The sequence below is a fragment of the Palaemon carinicauda genome, chromosome 22, assembly GCF_036898095.1.
Source record: "Palaemon carinicauda isolate YSFRI2023 chromosome 22, ASM3689809v2, whole genome shotgun sequence".
Taxonomy (NCBI): domain Eukaryota; kingdom Metazoa; phylum Arthropoda; class Malacostraca; order Decapoda; family Palaemonidae; genus Palaemon; species Palaemon carinicauda.
Genome location: NC_090746.1, coordinates 3,716,931 through 3,738,234, shown reverse-complemented (window position 1 = coordinate 3,738,234; position 21,304 = coordinate 3,716,931). Strand labels below are relative to the sequence as shown.

Genomic DNA, 21,304 nt, shown 5'->3' with positions numbered 1-21,304 from the left:
TTTCTTTCCATCCAGCTGTTCATGTATCAAAGTAGGCCTATTTTTATTAAGGGATTTTGTATACTATAATTTTCCAAATAAAGCTATGTCTAAAGTTGCATAGTTTTTAAACTTTTCAACTCAGAACTATGCCTTTCAGCGGATTAATTCAGTAATAAAAGTTTGGATCGCATTAAATTTTATGTGATTGTATATATTGCTCAAAAACATTTTAGTGTGTGAATAATAAGGAAATTAAAAGGAGAAATGAAGCATAGAGGTTTTGTTAGACATACATGTCAAAATTGCATTCTTACAGTCAGCCATTGCAAGAAACCCATGAGTCATGTCACAAAATTGAGTTTTGTTATGCGATGTCTCAAGTAGGAACATTTAAAGGTTTAAAGGCCACTCATGAATGGCAGAGGCAAGGGACAGTAACATTGCCCTATCAAGCAGGACAATGCTCTAGAGACTGACCACACCCACACACACAGACACACACACCTACACACACACACACACACACACATATATATATATATATATATATATATATATATATATATATATATATATATACATATACACACACATATGATCAGCACCCAAGCCCCCTCTCCACCCAAGCTAGGACCAATGAGGGCCAGACAATGACTGCTGATGACTCAGCAGATAGACCTATAGGTTCCCCCTAAAACCCCATACTTAGCTTATAAGATGGTGAGTTTGCAGCGACCAAAGGAACTAACGAGTTTGAGCGGGGCTCGAACCCCAGTCTGGTGTTCACCAATCAGGGACGTTACCACATTGGCCACCACAACCCCTGAATTCAGCAGCAGTAATAATAATAATTAATAATTAATAATAATAATAATAATAAAAGATATTTGCTCACCAAAAACTCTCCTCTACTTAGAGCCGTAATCTACCTTCATTCCGGTGTCCGCTTCAACAATTTCCGTGCCGTGGGCTACTATGATGACTCGTAATTATCTTCCTGTGTCATAACGACGGACCTCGTCAGCGTCCTTCAGGGGAATCTTATTTACATATCATTTAAATGTATGGGTGTGTCGTGTGTCTTCCCCATAACACCTCTCTGGCGTTAGCCTGACGGCCAGCTAAGGAACGCTATTAAGAAGGTACACACTTTGAAAAATAACTTTTTTCATTTTTATATTTCCTTCTTCAGCGTATATTCATTAGCAATCTCTAGAGGTTCGTCAATAACCCGTATTTGTTATCTATCTGCATTTTAATTGAATATTATCTTTGTTTTCAGTCCTACATTTCTGCTTTATTCAAATCTGCTATCATCTTCTTACTTACTTTTACTTTGATGGCTGTTTTTCCGGTCCCATACAACAGGGTAACCCAACTCTCTACAGGACCTCCGCTGTCGTTTTACCTTGTTCGTTCAGAGTATTTAACGTTTCATATCACGTATTGTTCATTTACTGTTAAATCGTCACTGTCAAAACTCATGAAATAAAAAAGTCTTCAGTTTCCTCTTGAAAGCCTTAATGTCTTCAATCATTCGAATGTTTCGTGGGAGCTTGTTGTATAGTCTCGGGGCCTCATATTTAAAGGCTCTGGAGCCTACAGTAGACATAAATCTAGGTTCCAACAGTTTGAAGCCATCTGTAACTATTCTCGTGTCGACACGATTTGTTGGCTGCGCAATTTGTAGCAATTCTCTTAAGTATTTTGGACGACCGTTTCTGATAACTTGGTGGGTTATTGTACATATTCTAAATTCAATTCTCGCTTTAATCGGCAGCCAGTGTAAATCATTTAGTATAGGAGTGATTCTTTCTCATGTGGGACACCTTTTATCAGTCTTGCTCCTCTGTTTATTATGTTTTGTAATTTCTTAAGTTGGACTTCTAGCATCAATATATCATCATTATTTTTAAGAAATTTAAATTGTTAAACATTTATATAAAAGACTCACAAATCTACGATTAATTAATAGTGCTGGTCTAGACTTGCTTGAAACATTTATTTGAAAGACTTGCAAATCTATTTAACAATGCTGATCTAGACGTACCTATTCCACTTTTCACAGACGTAAAAATTTCTTCGCACGCAAGCTTTGGGAGGTATTCCTAAATATGAAGGATATCCTTGTAAGCATAAGGTAGAAGTACAAGGTAGTTCTCTGAAGCAAAAGGTAGAAGTATAAGCAAATCTTTCTTTCCATATTCATAATGATTACCTTTTACTTGCGAGGATATCCTCCAAGCAGAAGTAAAAGGTTGACTCTTGTTTCGGGAGCGCTTAGTTACATGTTGGAACTTGTAAGATTTCATTTGTGCTGTCAAGATAAGAAAGAGTTTAGTATTTATAATAAGTATTTGATGCCCTGTTTTTACTTGTATTTAATTAAGTTTACGCATCAGAAAGAACACAGACGCCGCCGCGCCTTCCCCAAAGCCTTGCTGGCGACATCTATCCCCCACCCCTTGCATTAGAAGTTCTTTGACCTCTTTTTACCTCCCACACCCCTTGCATTAGAAGTTCTTTGACCTCTTTTTACCTCCCACACCCCTTGCATTAGAAGTTCTTTGACCTCTTATTAGCTCCCACACCCCTTGCATTAGAAGTTCTTTGACCTCTTTTTACCTCCCACACCCCTTGCATTAGAAGTTCTTTGACCTCTTTTTAGCTCCGCCACCCCTTGCATTAGAAGTTCTTTGACCTCTTTTTAGCTCCCACACCCCTTGCATGAGAAGTTCTTTTATCTCTTTTTAGCTCCCACACCCCTTGCATTAGAAGTTCTTTGACCTTTTTTTAGCTCCCACACCCCTTACATTAGAAGTTCTTTGACCTCTTTTTAGCTCCCACACCCCTTGCATTAGAAGTTCTTTGACCTCTTTTTAGCTCCGCCACCCCTTGTATTAGAAGTTCTTTGACCTCTTTTTAGCTCCCACACCCCTTGCATTAGAAGTTCTTTGACCTCTTTTTTGCTCCCACACCCCTTGCATTAGAAGTTCTTTGACCTCTTTTTAGCTCCCACACCCCTTGCATTAGAAGTTCTTTGACCTTTTTTTAGCTCCCACACCCCTTGCATTAGAAGTTCTTTGACCTCTTTTTAGCTCCCACACCCCTTGCATTAGAAGTTCTTTTATCTCTTTTTAGCTCCCACACCCCTTGCACTAGAAGTTCTTTGACCTCTTTTTAGCTCCCACACCCCTTGCATTAGAAGTTCTTTGACCTCTTTTCAGCTCCCACACCCCTTGCATTAGAAGTTCTTTGACCTCTTTTTAGCTCCCACACCCCTTGCATTAGAAGTTTTTTTTACCTCTTTTTAGCTCCCACACCCCTTGCATTAGAAGTTCTTTGACCTCCTTTTAGCTCCGCCACCCCTTGCATTAGAAGTTTTTTGACCTCTTTTTAGCTCCCCCACCCCTTGCATTAGAAGTTCTTTGACCTCTTTTTAGCTCCCACACCCCTTGCATTAGAAGTTCTTTGACCTCTTTTTAGCTCCCACACCCCTTGCATTAGAAGTTCTTTGACCTCTTTTTAGCTCCCACACCCCTTGCATTAGAAGTTCTTTGACCTCCTTTTAGCTCCGCCACCCCTTGCATTAGAAGTTCTTTGACCTCTTTTTAGCTCCCCACCCCTTGCATTAGAAGTTCTTTGACCTCTTTTTAGCTCCCACACCCCTTGCATTAGAAGTTCTTTGACCTCTTTTTAGCTCCCACACCCCTTGCATTAGAAGTTCTTTGACCTCCTTTTAGCTCCGCCACCCCTTGCATTAGAAGTTCTTTGACCTCTTTTTAGCTCCCACACCCCTTGCATTAGAAGTTCTTTGACCTCTTTTTAGATCCCCCACCCCTTGCATTAGAAGTTCTTTGACCTCTTTTTAGCTCCGCCACCCCTTACATTAGAAGTTCTTTGACCTCTTTTTAGCTCCCACACCCCTTGCATTAGAAGTTCTTTGACCTCTTTTTAGCTCCCACACCCCTTGCATTAGAAGTTCTTTGACCTCCTTTTAGCTCCGCCACCCCTTGCATTAGAAGTTCTTTGACCTCTTTTTAGCTCCGCCACCCCTTGCATTAGAAGTTCTTTGACCTCTTTTTAGCTCCGCCACCCCTTGCATTAGAAGTTCTTTGACCTTTTTTTAGCTCCCACACCCCTTGCATTAGAAGTTCTTTGACCTTTTTTTAGCTCCCACACCCCTTGCATTAGAAGTTCTTTGACCTCTTTTTAGCTCCCACACCCCTTGCATGAGAAGTTCTTTTATCTCTTTTTAGCTCCCACACCCCTTGCATTAGAAGTTCTTTGACCTTTTTTTAGCTCCCACACCCCTTGCATTAGAAGTTCTTTGACCTTTTTTTTTTAGCTCCCACACCCCTTGCATTAGAAGTTCTTTGACCTCTTTTTAGCTTCCCCACCCCTTGCATTAGAAGTGCTTTGACCTCTTTTTAGCTCCCACACCCCTTGCATTAGAAGTTCTTTGACATTTTTTTAGCTCCCACACCCCTTGCATTAGAAGTTCCTTGACCTCTTTTTACCTCCCACACCCCTTGCATTAGAAGTTTTTTGACCTCTTTTTACCTCCCACACCCCTTGCATTAGAAGTTCTTTGACCTCTTTTTACCTCCCACACCCCTTGCATTAGAAGTTCTTTGACCTCTTTTTACCTCCCACACCCCTTGCATTAGAAGTTCTTTGACCTCTTTTTACCTCCCACACCCCTTGCATTAGAAGTTCTTTGACCTCTTTTTACCTCCCACACCCCTTGCATTAGAAGTTCTTTGACCTCTTTTTACCTCCCACACCCCTTGCATTAGAAGTTCTTTGACCTCTTTTTACCTCCCACACCCCTTGCATTAGAAGTTCTTTGACCTCTTTTTAGCTCCCACACCCCTTGCATTAGAAGTTCTTTGACCTCTTTTTAGCTCCCACACCCCTTGCATTAGAAGTTCTTTGACCTCTTTTTAGCTCCCACACCCCTTGCATTAGAAGTTCTTTGACCTCTTCTTAGCTCCCACACCCCTTGCATTAGAAGTTCTTTGACCTCTTTTTAGCTCCCACAACCCTTGCATTAGAAGTTATTTGACCTCTTTTTAGCTCCGCCACCCCTTGCATTAGAAGTTCTTTGACCTCTTTTTAGCTCCCACAACCCTTGCATTAGAAGTTATTTGACCTCTTTTTAGCTCCGCCACCCCTTGCATTAGAAGTTCTTTGACCTCTTTTTAGCTCCGCCACCCCTTGCATTAGAAGTTCTTTGACCTCTTTTTAGCTCCCACACCCCTTGCATTAGAAGATCTCTAACCTCTTTTTAGCTCCCACACCCCTTGCATTAGAAGTTCTTTGACCTCTTTTTAGCTCCCACACCCCTTGCATTAGAAGTTCTTTGACCTCTTTTTAGATCCCCCACCCCTTGCATTAGAAGTTCTTTGACCTCTTTTTAGCTCCGCCACCCCTTACATTAGAAGTTCTTTGACCTCTTTTTAGCTCCCACACCCCTTGCATTAGAAGTTCTTTGACCTCTTTTTAGCTCCCACACCCCTTGCATTAGAAGTTCTTTGACCTCCTTTTAGCTCCGCCACCCCTTGCATTAGAAGTTCTTTGACCTCTTTTTAGCTCCGCCACCCCTTGCATTAGAAGTTCTTTGACCTCTTTTTAGCTCCGCCACCCCTTGCATTAGAAGTTCTTTGACCTTTTTTTAGCTCCCACACCCCTTGCATTAGAAGTTCTTTGACCTTTTTTTAGCTCCCACACCCCTTGCATTAGAAGTTCTTTGACCTCTTTTTAGCTCCCACACCCCTTGCATGAGAAGTTCTTTTATCTCTTTTTAGCTCCCACACCCCTTGCATTAGAAGTTCTTTGACCTTTTTTTAGCTCCCACACCCCTTGCATTAGAAGTTCTTTGACCTTTTTTTTTTAGCTCCCACACCCCTTGCATTAGAAGTTCTTTGACCTCTTTTTAGCTTCCCCACCCCTTGCATTAGAAGTGCTTTGACCTCTTTTTAGCTCCCACACCCCTTGCATTAGAAGTTCTTTGACATTTTTTTAGCTCCCACACCCCTTGCATTAGAAGTTCCTTGACCTCTTTTTACCTCCCACACCCCTTGCATTAGAAGTTCTTTGACCTCTTTTTACCTCCCACACCCCTTGCATTAGAAGTTCTTTGACCTCTTTTTACCTCCCACACCCCTTGCATTAGAAGTTCTTTGACCTCTTTTTACCTCCCACACCCCTTGCATTAGAAGTTCTTTGACCTCTTTTTAGCTCCCACACCCCTTGCATTAGAAGTTCTTTGACCTCTTTTTAGCTCCCACACCCCTTGCATTAGAAGTTCTTTGACCTCTTCTTAGCTCCCACACCCCTTGCATTAGAAGTTCTTTGACCTCTTTTTAGCTCCCACAACCCTTGCATTAGAAGTTATTTGACCTCTTTTTAGCTCCCACAACCCTTGCATTAGAAGTTATTTGACCTCTTTTTAGCTCCGCCACCCCTTGCATTAGAAGTTCTTTGACCTCTTTTTAGCTCCCACAACCCTTGCATTAGAAGTTATTTGAACTCTTTTTAGCTCCCACACCTCTAGCATTAGAAGTTCTTTGACCTCTTTTTACCTCCCACACCCCTTGCATTAGAAGTTCTTTGACCTCTTTTTACCTCCCACACCCCTTGCATTAGAAGTTCTTTGACCTCTTTTTAGCTCCCACAACCCTTGCATTAGAAGTTCTTTGAACTCTTTTTAGCTCCCACACCTCTAGCATTAGAAGTTCTTTGACCTCTTTTTACCTCCCACACCCCTTGCATTAGAAGTTCTTTGACCTCTTTTTACCTCCCACACCCCTTGCATTAGAAGTTCTTTGACCTCTTTTTACCTCCCACACCCCTTGCATTAGAAGTTCTTTGACCTCTTTTTAGCTCCCACACCCCTTGCATTAGAAGTTCTTTGACCTCTTTTTAGCTCCCACACCCCTTGCATTAGAAGTTCTTTGACCTCTTCTTAGCTCCCACACCCCTTGCATTAGAAGTTCTTTGACCTCTTTTTAGCTCCCACAACCCTTGCATTAGAAGTTATTTGACCTCTTTTTAGCTCCGCCACCCCTTGCATTAGAAGTTCTTTGACCTCTTTTTAGCTCCCACAACCCTTGCATTAGAAGTTATTTGACCTCTTTTTAGCTCCGCCACCCCTTGCATTAGAAGTTCTTTGACCTCTTTTTAGCTCCCACACCCCTTGCATTAGAAGATCTCTAACCTCTTTTTAGCTCCCACACCCCTTGCATTAGAAGTTCTTTGACCTCTTTTTAGCTCCCACACCCCTTGCATTAGAAGTTCTTTGACCTCTTTTTAGCTCCCACACCCCTTGCATGAGAAGTTCTTTTATCTCTTATTAGCTCCCACACCCCTTGCATTAGAAGTTCTTTGACCTCTTTTTAGCTCCCACACCCCTTGCATTAGAAGTTCTTTGACCTCTTTTTAGCTCCCACACTCCTTGCATTAGAAGTTCTTTGACCTCTTTTTAGCTCCGCCACCCCTTACATTAGAAGTTCTTTGACCTCTTTTTAGCTCCCACACCCCTTGCATTAGAAGTTCTTTGACCTCTTTTTAGCTCCCACACCCCTTGCATTAGAAGTTCTTTGACCTCTTTTTACCTCCCACACCCCTTGCATTAGAAGTTCTTTGACCTCTTTTTACCTCCCACACCCCTTGCATTAGAAGTTCTTTGACCTCTTTTTAGCTCCCACACCCCTTGCATTAGAAGTTCTTTGACCTCTTTTTAGCTCCCACACCCCTTGCATTAGAAGATCTCTGACCTCTTTTTAGCTCCCACACCCCTTGCATTAGAAGATCTCTGACCTCTTTTTAGCTCCCACACCCCTTGCATTAGAAGTTCTTTGACCTCTTTTTACCTCCCACACCCCTTGCATTAGAAGTTCTTTGACCTCTTTTTACCTCCCACACCCCTTGCATTAGAAGTTCTTTGACCTCCTTTTAGCTCCGCCACCCCTTGCATTAGAAGTTCTTTGACCTCTTTTTACCTCCCACACCCCTTGCATTAGAAGTTCTTTGGCCTCTTTTTACCTCCCCCACCCCTTGCATTAGAAGTTCTTTGACCTCTTTTTAGCTCCGCCACCCCTTGCATTAGAAGTTCTTTGACCTCTTTTAGCTCCGCCACCCCTTGCATTAGAAGTTCTTTGACCTCTTTTTAGCTCCCTCACCCCTTGCATTAGAAGTTATTTGACCTCTATTTATCTCCCTCACCCCTTGCATTAGAAGTTCTTTGACCTCTATTTAGCTCCCACACCCCTTGCATTAGAAGTTCTTTGACCTCTTTTTAGCTCCCACACCCCTTGCATTAGAAGTTCTTTTGACTTTTTTTTAGCTCCCACACCCTTTGCATTAGAAGTTCTTTGACCTCTTTTTAGCTCCCACACCCTTTGCATTAGAAGTTCTTTGACCTCTTTTTAGCTCCCACACCCCTTGCATTAGAAGTTCTTTGACCTCTTTTTAGCTCCCACACCCCTTGTATTAGAAGTTCTTTGACCTCTTTTTAGCTCCGCCACCCCTTGTATTAGAAGTTCTTTGACCTCTTTTTACCTCCTCCACCCCTTGCATTAGAAGTTCTTTGACCTCTTTTTAGCTCCCACACCCCTTGCATTAGAAGTTCCTTGACCTCCTTTTAGCTCCGTCACCCCTTGCATTAGAAGTTCTTTGACCTCTTTTTAGCTCCGCCACCCCTTGCATTAGAAGTTCTTTGACCTCTTTTTAGCTCCCAAACCCCTTGCATTAGAAGTTCTTTGACCTCTTTTTAGCTCCCTCACCCCTTGCATTAGAAGTTCTTTGACCTCTTTTTAGCTCCCACACCCCTTGCATTAGAAGTTCTTTGACCTCTTTTTAGCTCCCACACCCCTTGCATTAGAAGTTTTTTTACCTCTTTTTAGCTCCCACACCCCTTGCATTAGAAGATCTTTGACCTCTTTTTAGCTCCCTCACCCCTTGCATTAGAAGTTCTTTGACCTCTTTTTAGCTCCCACACCTTTAGCATTAGAAGTTCTCTGACCTCTTTTTAGCCCCCACACCTCTAGCATTAGAAGTTCTTTGACTTCTTTTTAGCTTCCACACCTCCAGCATTAGAAGTTCTTTGACCTCTTTTTAGCTCCCACACCTCTAGCATTAGAAGTTCTTTGACTTCTTTTCAGCTCCCATACCTCTAGCATTAGAAGTTCTTTGACCTCTTTTTAGCTCCCACACCTCTAGCATTAGAAGTTCTTTGACTTCTTTTTAGCTTCCTCACCTCTAGCATTAGAAGTTCTTTGACTTCTTTTTAGCTCCCACACCTCTAGCATTAGAAGTTCTTTGAACTCTTTTTAGCTCCCACACCTCTACTATTAGAAGTTCTTTGACTTCTTTTTAGCTCCCACAAGTCTAGCATTAGAAGTTCTTTGACTTCTTTTTAGCTCCCACAAGTCTAGCATTAGAAGTTCTTTGACCTCTTTTTAGCTCCCACACCTCTAGCATTAGAAGTTCTTTGACCTTTTTTTAGCTCCCACACCTCTAGCATTAGAAGTTCTTTGACTTCTTTATAGATCCCACACTTCTAGCATTAGAAGTTCTTTGACCTCTTTTCAGCTCCCTTACCTCGAGCATTAGAAGTTCTTTGACCTCTCTTTATAGCTCCCACACCTCTAACATTAGAAGATCTTTGACCTCTCTCTTTAGCTTCCACACGTCTAGCATTAGAAGTTATTTGACATATATTTCTAGGTTTCATACTTTTAGCATTAGAGGGTCTTCGATCTATATTTTGAGGTGCCTTACTTCTAGAATTAGAGGCTCTCTATTTTTAGGTGTCTTACCTCTGGCATTAGAGGCTCCTCTTCGCTGTTCTCTCCTGTCTTCTAGTTTTCAAGATCTTCTTTCATTAGATTATCTGTTTCTTTCGAGATTTCATTGTCTCTTTTCCTTAGTTCGTCAGTGTCCTTCTAGATTTCAAAAGAGATTTCAGTGCCGTGAGTCCTCACTTCATCAGATTCCTCAGGGAAATCGAAGGCATTTATTCTTTACCTATCTGGGCAATGAGTAAAGAGATGAATACTATCGATTTCTCCGCATACACTATCATGCCAAAGTAAATGACGAGCAACATGATATATTTACCAATGTCGTCTGGATATGCCCTTACTTCAATGGCGAATTTTGGGACAATCCTGTTGAAGAACTACACGTCACTCGCCGTTCAGTTGAACCATTCTGCCTCCATCCTCATTCTCTGCAATCCGTTTTTGCACCGATACAAAGCCTCGTACTTTTTCCAAGAGTCTCCTTTAATAAGACATCGTCGCAAAAGCCCAAGCAAAGGATCCTTCAAGGCGCATACATTATCATCTTCAAAGCTCAGCTGCCAACGGAAGATCCCGTGTCTTTCTATAGGTCGGGAGATATAAAACGAACGATCGGCAACTTCGGCAGCAACCAAAACCATCTGTAGTTGATGGTGTTCCGAAGACGTAACATAATTCTTACCGGCAGCTTCCTATTCCGCCAGAACGCGATCTTTGTGAGTTAAGTGAAATCCTTCTCCCAGTCATCAACTCATTTCCTCTTACTCCTATTGACTCGCAATTCCTTGGTTAGATTTCGCCAGCTACATACAGATCATGTGAGGTGTTGCAGGCTACGTTTGAAAAAAAATGTAGATCAGGTCTTCAGAAGTCATTTGAAAATCGGGGTGGAGTTGTTCAGGACTGCTCCTGGAAATTTCAGTTCTGGAGTCATTCAGAAATCAATGTTAAGTATACGGCTATGTCCTTTGAAGACTTTTGGAAATTTGGGAAAGTTTTCTTCCGAAACCGTTCTGAGATTCCATTCTGGAGGCATTCAGAATTCCATGCTAAGTCTATGGCTATTTTTTTCTGAAGCCATTTGGAAATCCGGGAAAGTTTTCTTCCGATACCGTTCTGAGATTCCGTTCTGGAGGCTTTCAGAATTCCATGCTAAGTCTATGGCTATTTCTTCTGAAGCCATTTGGAAATCCGAGATTTTCTTCCGAATTCTTTTAGAACTCGCGAAAAATTCCATTCTTGTTTTATAACAACAACAACAACAATAATGATAATGAAATAATAATAATAATAATAATAATAATAATAATAATAATAATAATAATAATAATAATAATAATAATAATGATAATAATAATAATAATAATAATAATAATAATAATAATAATAATAATAATAAACTACGTGATTTGATTTATGGATTTGAGTTGAAAAGTTTTGAAGACGCTAAACGCTCAACTTTGTAGTTTGAAGGAAACTTTAAGATACCCGGACAAAGGGCGAAGGGTAATTGAGGTTTAAACCAAACCGAATTTGAAATAGTTGATTTCAGCTAAATTATTTCAGGTTTGGGATTTAGAACAATCTATTTCTGGTACGAATCGATATATATGTATATATATATATATATATATATATATATATATATATATATATATATATATATATATATATATATATATATATATAGTTTATATATGTGTATATGCATGCATGTATATAAGCTTTTGCAGTATATGAATATTCTGTGTATATATGTATATTTATACGATGTATATATATGCATATATATACACAGACATATATATACATACATATACATATAATATATATATATATACATATATATATAAACTATATTTATATATTATATGAATACAATATATTTGCATGTACTGTACACACACACACACACACACACACACACATATATATATATATATATATATATATATATATATATATATATATACATACATACATACATACATATATATATACTGTTTGTACATACATACATCCCTAAATACAGCAGCCTTCGTATTCTCCTAACTGTTTATACATGCAAAAGCAAATGTAAAATGCATATCACCAAGTTATGGCTTAACCTTGATATTTCATCGAGATTCCAGGTGTGGACAAGATATCTGTCCGCAAGCCACTGTACATTTTGTTCTTCAAAACGGAATAACATCTTGAAATCACGATCAAGTATGGCTAAACGGGGCATGTATTGTTTAACATGCCTCACATCCACAAAATCTGCCATCGTGCTGAGAATCGGACAGAACAACCTTTCTCTTCGAACTGCAGTCTGCTACTGACCAGACTCAGCTTTTTCGAAGCATATGCTCTTTATATGAAGTAAAGGGTCTTCTTTATGTATAACCATTTACTTTTATGTGATTATAAGGATATGCTTTTGCTCTAAAAGTAGAAGCTTTTGCTTGAAATGTTTATGAATACAAGTTGAAGGATTTCCTTCATATTTTGCAAGTATAAGCATATCCTTTTCTTTATGAATACCGCCCTTTCTCTTGTACTGTCTTTTGTTAATATGATGATAAGGATATCTAATATTATCAATAGTAAGAATATTTTCAAAAGCTACCAATTACCTGCCACTCTCAAGTAATCAAATTTAATAAGATACTTTGGTATATGAAATTTTAAAAGCCCTCATTAGTTGGAACACAACGGATTTCCTCAGCGCCTTTGTCAACGCCTTTCCTGTCTCGATGGTTATTTCCTATTCAGCATGTGAGTAATGTTTCTTCTTAAAATATAAACGACATGTTTACCCAGGAATGCTGTTCTGTGTATTTCCGCTCCTTCATAGATGCATAAATACGTACATATATCCACGCATTTATATTTCACGACACCAATCATCGATTACTGTTGCAGGCGTCGATGACAAATAGGACTTGATTAGATAACGTTTTGGTCTGTTGACCACTGCTGCGGGTTGCGTTGATGTTTCGTTTGGATATGAGATTCTGCCAATACTATCTATTCTCCCCTCTCCACCTGCCCCCAGGACCCTTTATCCTCCAACCTCTCTCCCAGGTCGATTGCATAAAATATTCATCTCTGCTTATCGGAGAAAAGTTGACCATATTGAAAACAGTTTAGAATTGACGTAATTTTCTCAGAACTTATGATGAAGGTTCTCTACAGAAGCCCGCCTTTTCCACGCTTGAGAAATAATAAAAACTTATTTACCTGAAACCTTCAATAACATTTTAACAATACATATTAGTGACTAGCCCTTTCCCAGTAAAGAGAAAGGAAGCGAGTCCTCGTATGGTTGATTCAGGAGTGAGCTATTCTGCCATGATTTCAGTTTTGTTAAAAATATAATTATTCATTAATTTTTTTAGGTGATAGGATATTTTATCATGTAAGATATATAAATGTTCTTACTCGCTTTGAAGCAATAAATGCCTTAAAACTCTCGTGTAGGTGTGTGTGCGTGTTTTGTTTTTCCCTAAATTTCATAGATTAAATTCAAATTTTGTGAATCACTGTTAACAAAAGGAAATTTCTCCCAAAACAAAAATTTTCGAAGTTGGACCAGACGTTTTATGTGGTGATTCGCGGTTTTATAGCATAAAATGAATGATATTATTATTATTATTATTATTATTATTATTATTATTATTATTATTATTATTATTGTTATAATTATTATTATTATTATTATTATTATTATTATTATTATCATCGGTATCTATACGTCCTATTTCATCATTGTAAGAAGATTTTTAAAGATTTTATGAAGCCATGCACCATTACACATAGCCCAGAAGATAGGACCTCAGTTATTAACTGCTGATAGAGAACTGCTTTATTATATATACTTTATATATATATATATATATATATATATATATATATATATATATAAATATATATATATATATATATAATTCTCTCATCCATTAAGTTTTTCAGTTCCCTTTTGGTTTTACACAATCCTTCATTATGATATATTCCTTTTTGGTCTTGTTTTTTTTTTCTTTTGCACTGGCAACATAGAATTCACTCTGCAGTGAAATATCTATCTATCTATCTATCTATATGTATATATATATATATATATATATATATATATATATATAAATATATATATATATATATATATATGTATATGTATATATATACTGTGTATATATACACATAAAAATACACACACACATATATATGTGTGTGTGTGTGTTTGACTACAGTATATATTTATGTATATAATTGACTGGGGAAGTTTTGATTAAGATTTTCCATTTCTTCATGCTAGAGTAATTCTTGGCAATGTTTGCAATACAGTATACAATCTCTCTCTCTCTCTCTCTCTCTCTCTCTCTCTCTCTCTCTCTCTCTCTCTCTCTCTCTCTCTCTCAGAGAGGTGTCAGATTAACGGTCCATTATCATGAACAGAGAGAACTCACTCCTCGTAGAGGTCATATAATGCGGGCGAGAATAAAATCTGAAGTTTCTTCAAGTATCATTTGTTGCTGGATACCAGCATGTATTCTTAATAACTGCAAGGACCTCTTTAGCATATGCGAAAAGTCGGCTTTTAGGTAATGTTTTTATTTTAGTTGACCACATAACTCTTCGTATTCTTTTTTATACCTTTTTAGTTTTAACCAGTTTAGAATTATTTTTCACCTTATAACATTTGATATGTATAAATTATCGATAGATTTCACACTTCCGGACAGTTATTTGGGGCTGTGCTTTTAAGTTTTCTCTATTTTCTCTTATGTCAATGCTTCCATGCACAGATTTTTTTAGCTCCAAAAATCAAATTCATTCATTTAATTGCTCTCTAAAACTAGATATCCACTCCTTCAATTTCGTACTAAAGTGTAAGAAATATATCTTAAGATTCTCAGCTTTATTCGCCCGTGAAAAATATTATCATCGAAATTTTCTATTGATTATGATTATCTTGAATAGACTTGAATGTCTGTGCCATGTGTATCAGGGCCAGATATAAAAGTTTAAGCTTTTTTCAGTCTTGAAAATTATTTATCGATGTGTTCTGTAAAAAGATAATTATATTTTAATATCTTGAGATAGCTAGAATATCATGCATTATTACATTAGATATTCTAGTCATATCCAAAATCTCAGTCTAGGGATTTCACAATTGGTCATAAGTGTTCATTTTCACGTTGGTGTATGGTAAAACATATAATCAAAGATGTTAAACTAATCGCATTTAGATTTAATTACGAGAACTGATCGTGCTAAAAATTTATTGAAATTTTAAGGTGTCATTGCAATGGTATAATTTGTTTCCATTCAACATATTTTATTTTACTTTAGTAGGTTTCATAATGACCAAGGCAGTTAATTCTAATAGCCAGGCCTTCATCATGAGGCTCAATACTACACATTATTCTAGAAGTTTTATTCCAGCTGTTACCAAGTTGTGGAATGTTCTTCCTAATCGGGTAGTTGAATCAGTAGAACTTAAAAAGTTCAAAGTTGGAGCAAATGTTTTTATGTTGATCAGGCTGACATGAGTCTTTTATAGTTTATATATGACATATCTGTTTTTGACTTTGTTAATAGTTTATATAGGAAATATCGGTTTTGACGCTTTCATTGTTTTTAGAATGATATATTGTTAATTTATTCTCATCATTTATTTATTTCCTTATTTCCTTTCCTCACTGGGCCATTTTTCCCTGTTGGAGACCTTGGGCTTATAGCATCTTGCTTTTCCAACTAGGGTTGTAGCTTGGCTAATAATAATAATAATAATAACTCCACACTATCGAAGCACTTAGAGAACAAGAAAGTCTTCAGTTTCCTCTTGAAAGCCTTATTAATATCTTCAGTCTTTCGAATATCTAGTGGGAGCTTATTGTATAGTCTCTGGGCCCCGTATTTTAAGGCTCTAGAGCCTACAGTACACATATATCTAAGTTCCAATAATTTGAAACCATCGGTAACTATTCTCGTGTCAAGACGGTAGAGTATCATATTGACTAAAACCTAGTGCTAGACTATTATAGTGCTAGAAATTAAACCAGATTCTTCGGTCATTATCCACATTACACCCGATACTGAATTATTTCATAATTGTGAAAAAATGTACCCAGAGAGACTGCTGTTTTTAACATATCTGTTATAACAAGTTGATTACGAGGTGTTATCGAGAGATATGAGTCTACAACTGAGGAAATTATTGTTGATTCATTAAGGTTACTCAGAACAACTAGTTTTGAAGAAATGGTAAATAGAATGATTCAGTATCATTCACGGTTAAGCGTATTATGCATAGTTTAAAGTACTTAGAGAAGTCTAAAGATAATTCTAATGTATTTTGTAATGTCTGTGATTCAAAAATTGGGATGCAAAGATGAAATTTCGTTTTATGTAGCGGTTATTATTATTATTATTATTATTATTATTATTATTATTATTATTAATATTATTATTATTATTATTATTATTAGCTAAGCTATAACCCTTGTTGGAAGAGCAACTGTACTGTATATATATACATAGATATATATATACATATTTATATATTTATATGTATATAACAATATATATAGCACATATATATATTTATATATATATAAATTTTTTTTCCAACAGGGAAAAATAGCCCAGTGAGGAAAGGAAACAAGGAAATAAATAAAGGATATACGAAGTAATGAACAATTAAAATAAAATATTTTAAAAACATTAATAACATTGAAACATTACTTTTAATATCTAACTCTCTCTCTCTCTCTCTCTCTCTCTCTCTCTCTCTCTCTCTCTCTCTCTCTCTCTCTCTCTCTCTCTCTCTCTCTCTCTCTCTCTCTCTCATATATATATATATATATATATATATATATATATATATATATATATATATATATATTCATATGTGTATATATATATGTGTATATTATGTATATATATACATATAGTGTATATATATTCATATGTATATGTGTATATATATATGTATATACGTATATATATATATATATATATATATATATATATATATATATATATGAGGTGATGCCATCAGTTGTTACATTTCTGCCTCTCGACTAGTTATGAGGTGAAGCTGCCTTATCAAACTGTCTGGACAATGCTGTACCTGAAGAGGCCAGTCACTTGGGATACTGTGCACTCTGTCCTAAGATATAATAGATACACTTAGACATTGCTTGCTGACCCCTGATGGGAGGAAACGATCGCGATAGAAGAGAGATAACAGAGTCTGACGCGTTTATCTTTAACTTGATAATTCCCCAAGGCAGAATATTTTCTTTTATCTCTCTCATTTATGTTACTACTCTCAAATTTCATCCACCAGGGGTTCCTAACCTCCTTGGGTACATATTTATTCTTAAGTGGGTTCATTTGATCTGAGAAAATAGCTAATAAGCCTGCTGCGCAATACCTGATGTCATATGCATTTAGATGTTATGATAGAATTGGGTGCTGTGTTGGTATGCCATCTCATTTATGGCGTGACCTCAGAAATTATTCTTTGGCTTTGGTTGGCGATTTCAATATTTTCAATAGGTAAAACAACGGGAATAATAGAAAATCTAATGGTTTTTTATTTGCCGAGCGCTCGCTTCGCTCGCGAAAAAATAAATACATCAAGCTCCGTATGTACTGGCAAGGAATAATGTTGAGCTGCACACACTAACATCAATGGTTGATTATTATTTCTTAAATCATTATTCCCGATATATATATATATATATATATATATATATATATATATATATATATATATATATATATATATATATATATTAGAAAATCTACTGGTTCTTGCTTCACCGTGAAGTGAAGTGAGATTGCATACCAAAACAACACCTACAGTTATATCATATAATTTTTTTTTCTCTTTTCCATCCTCAATTTTGGAGGTACACTGGAATCTATAAAAATGTCCAAAAAGTGCAGAAGAACAAAATGGTTTAACCTCTTAAAAGCGTAAACGTCCACTCCCTGTTATTAGTCATCTCAAAACTTCTTCTACCCAATGCAACCAGTACTTTCTCGACCTCCCTCACAAGCTTCCCTTATTTTTCACCCTTTTTCAGAGACATCACATCATCATCTCTCTTTTCGACCATACCACTTTCTAGAATATTAATTCAGTCTTACCATCTCCATCATAAAGCTCAGTACTACACAATAATCTAGTTTTATTCCAGTTGCAACCAGATTATTATTATTACTTACTAAGCTACAATCCTAGTTGGGCGTTGAATCGGTGGAACTTCAGAAGTTTAAACTTATACAAATCTTTTTCTGTTGTGAAAAGGTTGACAGTCTCTTTCTATAGTTTATATACGACTTGTCAAAAAAAAATATATATATATAAATATATATATGTGCATATATATATATATATATATATATATTTGTAAATATATATATATATATATATATATTTATATATATATATATATATATATATATATATATATATATATATGTATGTGTGTGTGTGTGTGTGTGTACTTCTTCATTTCTCATTTATAATCTATATCGCACCAGGCTAATTTCCTTATTGGAGGCCTTAACTTGTAGCATTTTGCTTTTCAAATTAGGTTTGTGTCTTGCCTAGTAAGATTAATGGTATTTTTGTCTAAATTATTCTTTCTACATCACCGTTTTGTGTTATTTTTAATCTTTTATACTTTCCTTAAGCTGCTTAACAGTTAATGTCATTAACATCTTTGTTGTTTTATTTGTTTTCCTTCAATATCAAAATTTTTTTCTTTAGAGGAGAGCTTCTACAAAGTTTCTATCATACATCTTAAATATTGCTTGCTGTCCAAACCATTTTTTCTAGTTGATCTTTCTCACTTTTTTGCATTTTTTGTTTATTAGCTTCTCTCTTCATTCACCCATTAAATATACATAGGAATCAGGTTTTTTTTTATCATACAAACAATATTTTTTCTCTTATCTAGTTCTATTTAGCCTTTTTCAAAGGTTTTCAAACTCTTGCACCACAAGTCTTTTCAGCTTCTCTTCACTACCACAGAATATCGTTTAATACCAGTCATTCCACACACCATTTTTAATTATACAAACGTACATCCATAGCAATTGTTTTTCCCCTTAATTTCACCCCCATCAGTCTATTCATAGAAATAATGAATAATCATGGATACATCTTGTTATAGTCCATGCGTAACTTGACACCAACCCACTCACTCTCGCATTTCTATATTCTAATACAAGGTTCACTTTCATCATAAGAATTTTTATGACTTTCCAAATATTACTTTCTACCTTGTGCAGCCTCAACACCCTTTATGACTCTTATCAGTTCAATAATAAGCTTTTTGGAGTCTGTGTGCGCTTTTATGATAACTCACAAACTTCTTACAACTGTTTAATCATATTTAGTTCATGCACACGACCTTTTAATCTTACAGGATATTGGAAATATGTAAAAGAAAATATGTATTCACGGTGTCGTGAGCTTTTGGGTAATATAGACCGAAATCAAACACACTTCTACTGATATTCTTCGTTTTTTTACTAAATACACATACATACAACTTTACTCATTATCTACACAAAATCAAACTATTGTTCTCTGGTCTTGGGTAGTGTCATGGCCTCTGTACTATGGTCTTCCACTGTCTTGGGTTAGAGTTCTCTTGCAGGTGGGTACACTCGGCCACACTATTCTATCTTATTTCTCTTCCTCTTGTTTTTTTTTTTTTTTTTTTTCATAGTTTATATGTTACAGAGTTGTTGTGATGATGTTGATATTCTTGAAATATTTTATTTCAATTGTTAATTAATTCTCTTGTAATTTCCTTACCTCACTGGGCTGTTTTCCCTGTTGGAACCCTCGGGCTTATAGCATTCTACTTTTCCAACTAGGGTTGTTTCTTAGCTGGTAATACTAATATGTACAATCGCATATGCATTAATTGCAATGAATCAAAGTTTTACCTTTAATCATACTTTAAACTGACTTCAATACCGCTTTATGGATTGGCTGTTACAGCCATGTTTTTCACAGCCAAATTATCAATAAATGAAAGCATGACTTAAAACCTACCTAAATCAATAAAGCTAATTATTGCCAATAATCCTCAGTGACTTTAACGCTGCCAAATCTGTCAATTATACATCTACATATAATTTCAGTATACCACAACACTTCGATCCTGTGTTTTCATGTTTATTTAGAAAAAAAAAAAAACCGAGTTTCGGAACAAAAAAGATAATTATATATATATATATATATATATATATATATATATATATATATATATATATATATATATATATATCTGAGAGAGAGAGAGAGAGAGAGAGAGAGAGAGAGAGAGAGAGAGAGAGAGAGAGAGAGAGAGAGATTTTGCTCTCGTATGCACTGGGTGGTAGTAGTACTGTGTATTGATTTGTTTCTGATAGTTTTTCCAATATATTTTAGCATAATAGTTTTTCATTACAAGACACATTTTAGAAAAATTACAGTGTAGTATAATTTATCTGAATTATCAGCTAACTTATTTTATCCGTCAGTTCATAGGGTTGTTAAAAATACCTTACTCTTTTGTTTTTACCAGTTGGAAATTTCTCTATTCAAATGGAAGTTTAATTCATTTTATTAGGTCTTGTAGAAAACCTTTGTCAATAATCTCTTTTTAACACTTTTTGCCTCTTTTTTTTTATCCATTGACTTTCAATACTTTGATTGCCGTAAGTATTCTAGTTTTAACTGCCCTTTGCCGTATATCATTCGTTCAAAAATTCCATTAAGACTTAACTAGTTTGTTATTTAATTGTCAGTCCCACCTCTCCACTAGATGTCATGTACTCTCATCACCTATCTCTCTAATTTTCACAATTTTTCTTAGTAAATTAGTACATTACCTTCACAAATTTACTTTTTAGTCACTAGATATGTTTCTCTACAGTAATTTAGTTGACGTTTTAACATAATCAGAACATCCTCAGAATCAAACACTTTTTTATTTACTAATATACTGACATTTATTTTGCATGGTCTTATTATCTCTGAAACAACAGATTAATGCTTTAGCCGATGCAAATCTTTCTTTTTTTCAATAGCATCTTCATATATAGGAAATATGGAGACGTGAAACTTGACTCTTGACTTATACTTTCAAGAGATTTGACATGCTTGTTTTTACATTTTGATTCCACTTTGACCTTGAAATTGTACATCATTTAGTAATGTACATTTCTCGGCACTTTCTTCTCTCGCTAGTCTAATCTTTGCTTATCTATTTGACCAAGATCTTGTCATGACACAGGACTTCTGATCTGTCTATCCAGTCATTGACTCATACAACCTTTCACTAATCATACCATACCCTAAAGTCACCAATCACTGGCTTATCTATCAGCAGCATTCCACAGCCCTCCCAGACACACTGCTCAAGATAATGCTGTGATATAGAGACCCACTTGCAGTCGGTCTTTTTCTCGGGCGAGGAAACAATTATCTTTCTTAAAAATTTTTGGAAGCCTTT

The 21,304-nt window shown here is 36.2% G+C and overlaps 1 protein-coding gene across 1 annotated transcript in view; it reads left to right on the top strand.

Moving 5' to 3' along the window:
* The window catches only part of LOC137616282 (lysine-specific demethylase 8-like), a 286,403-nt gene that overhangs the window by 184,695 nt on the left and 80,404 nt on the right, over positions 1 to 21,304 (top strand). The gene's annotated exons all lie outside the window — the stretch shown is intronic.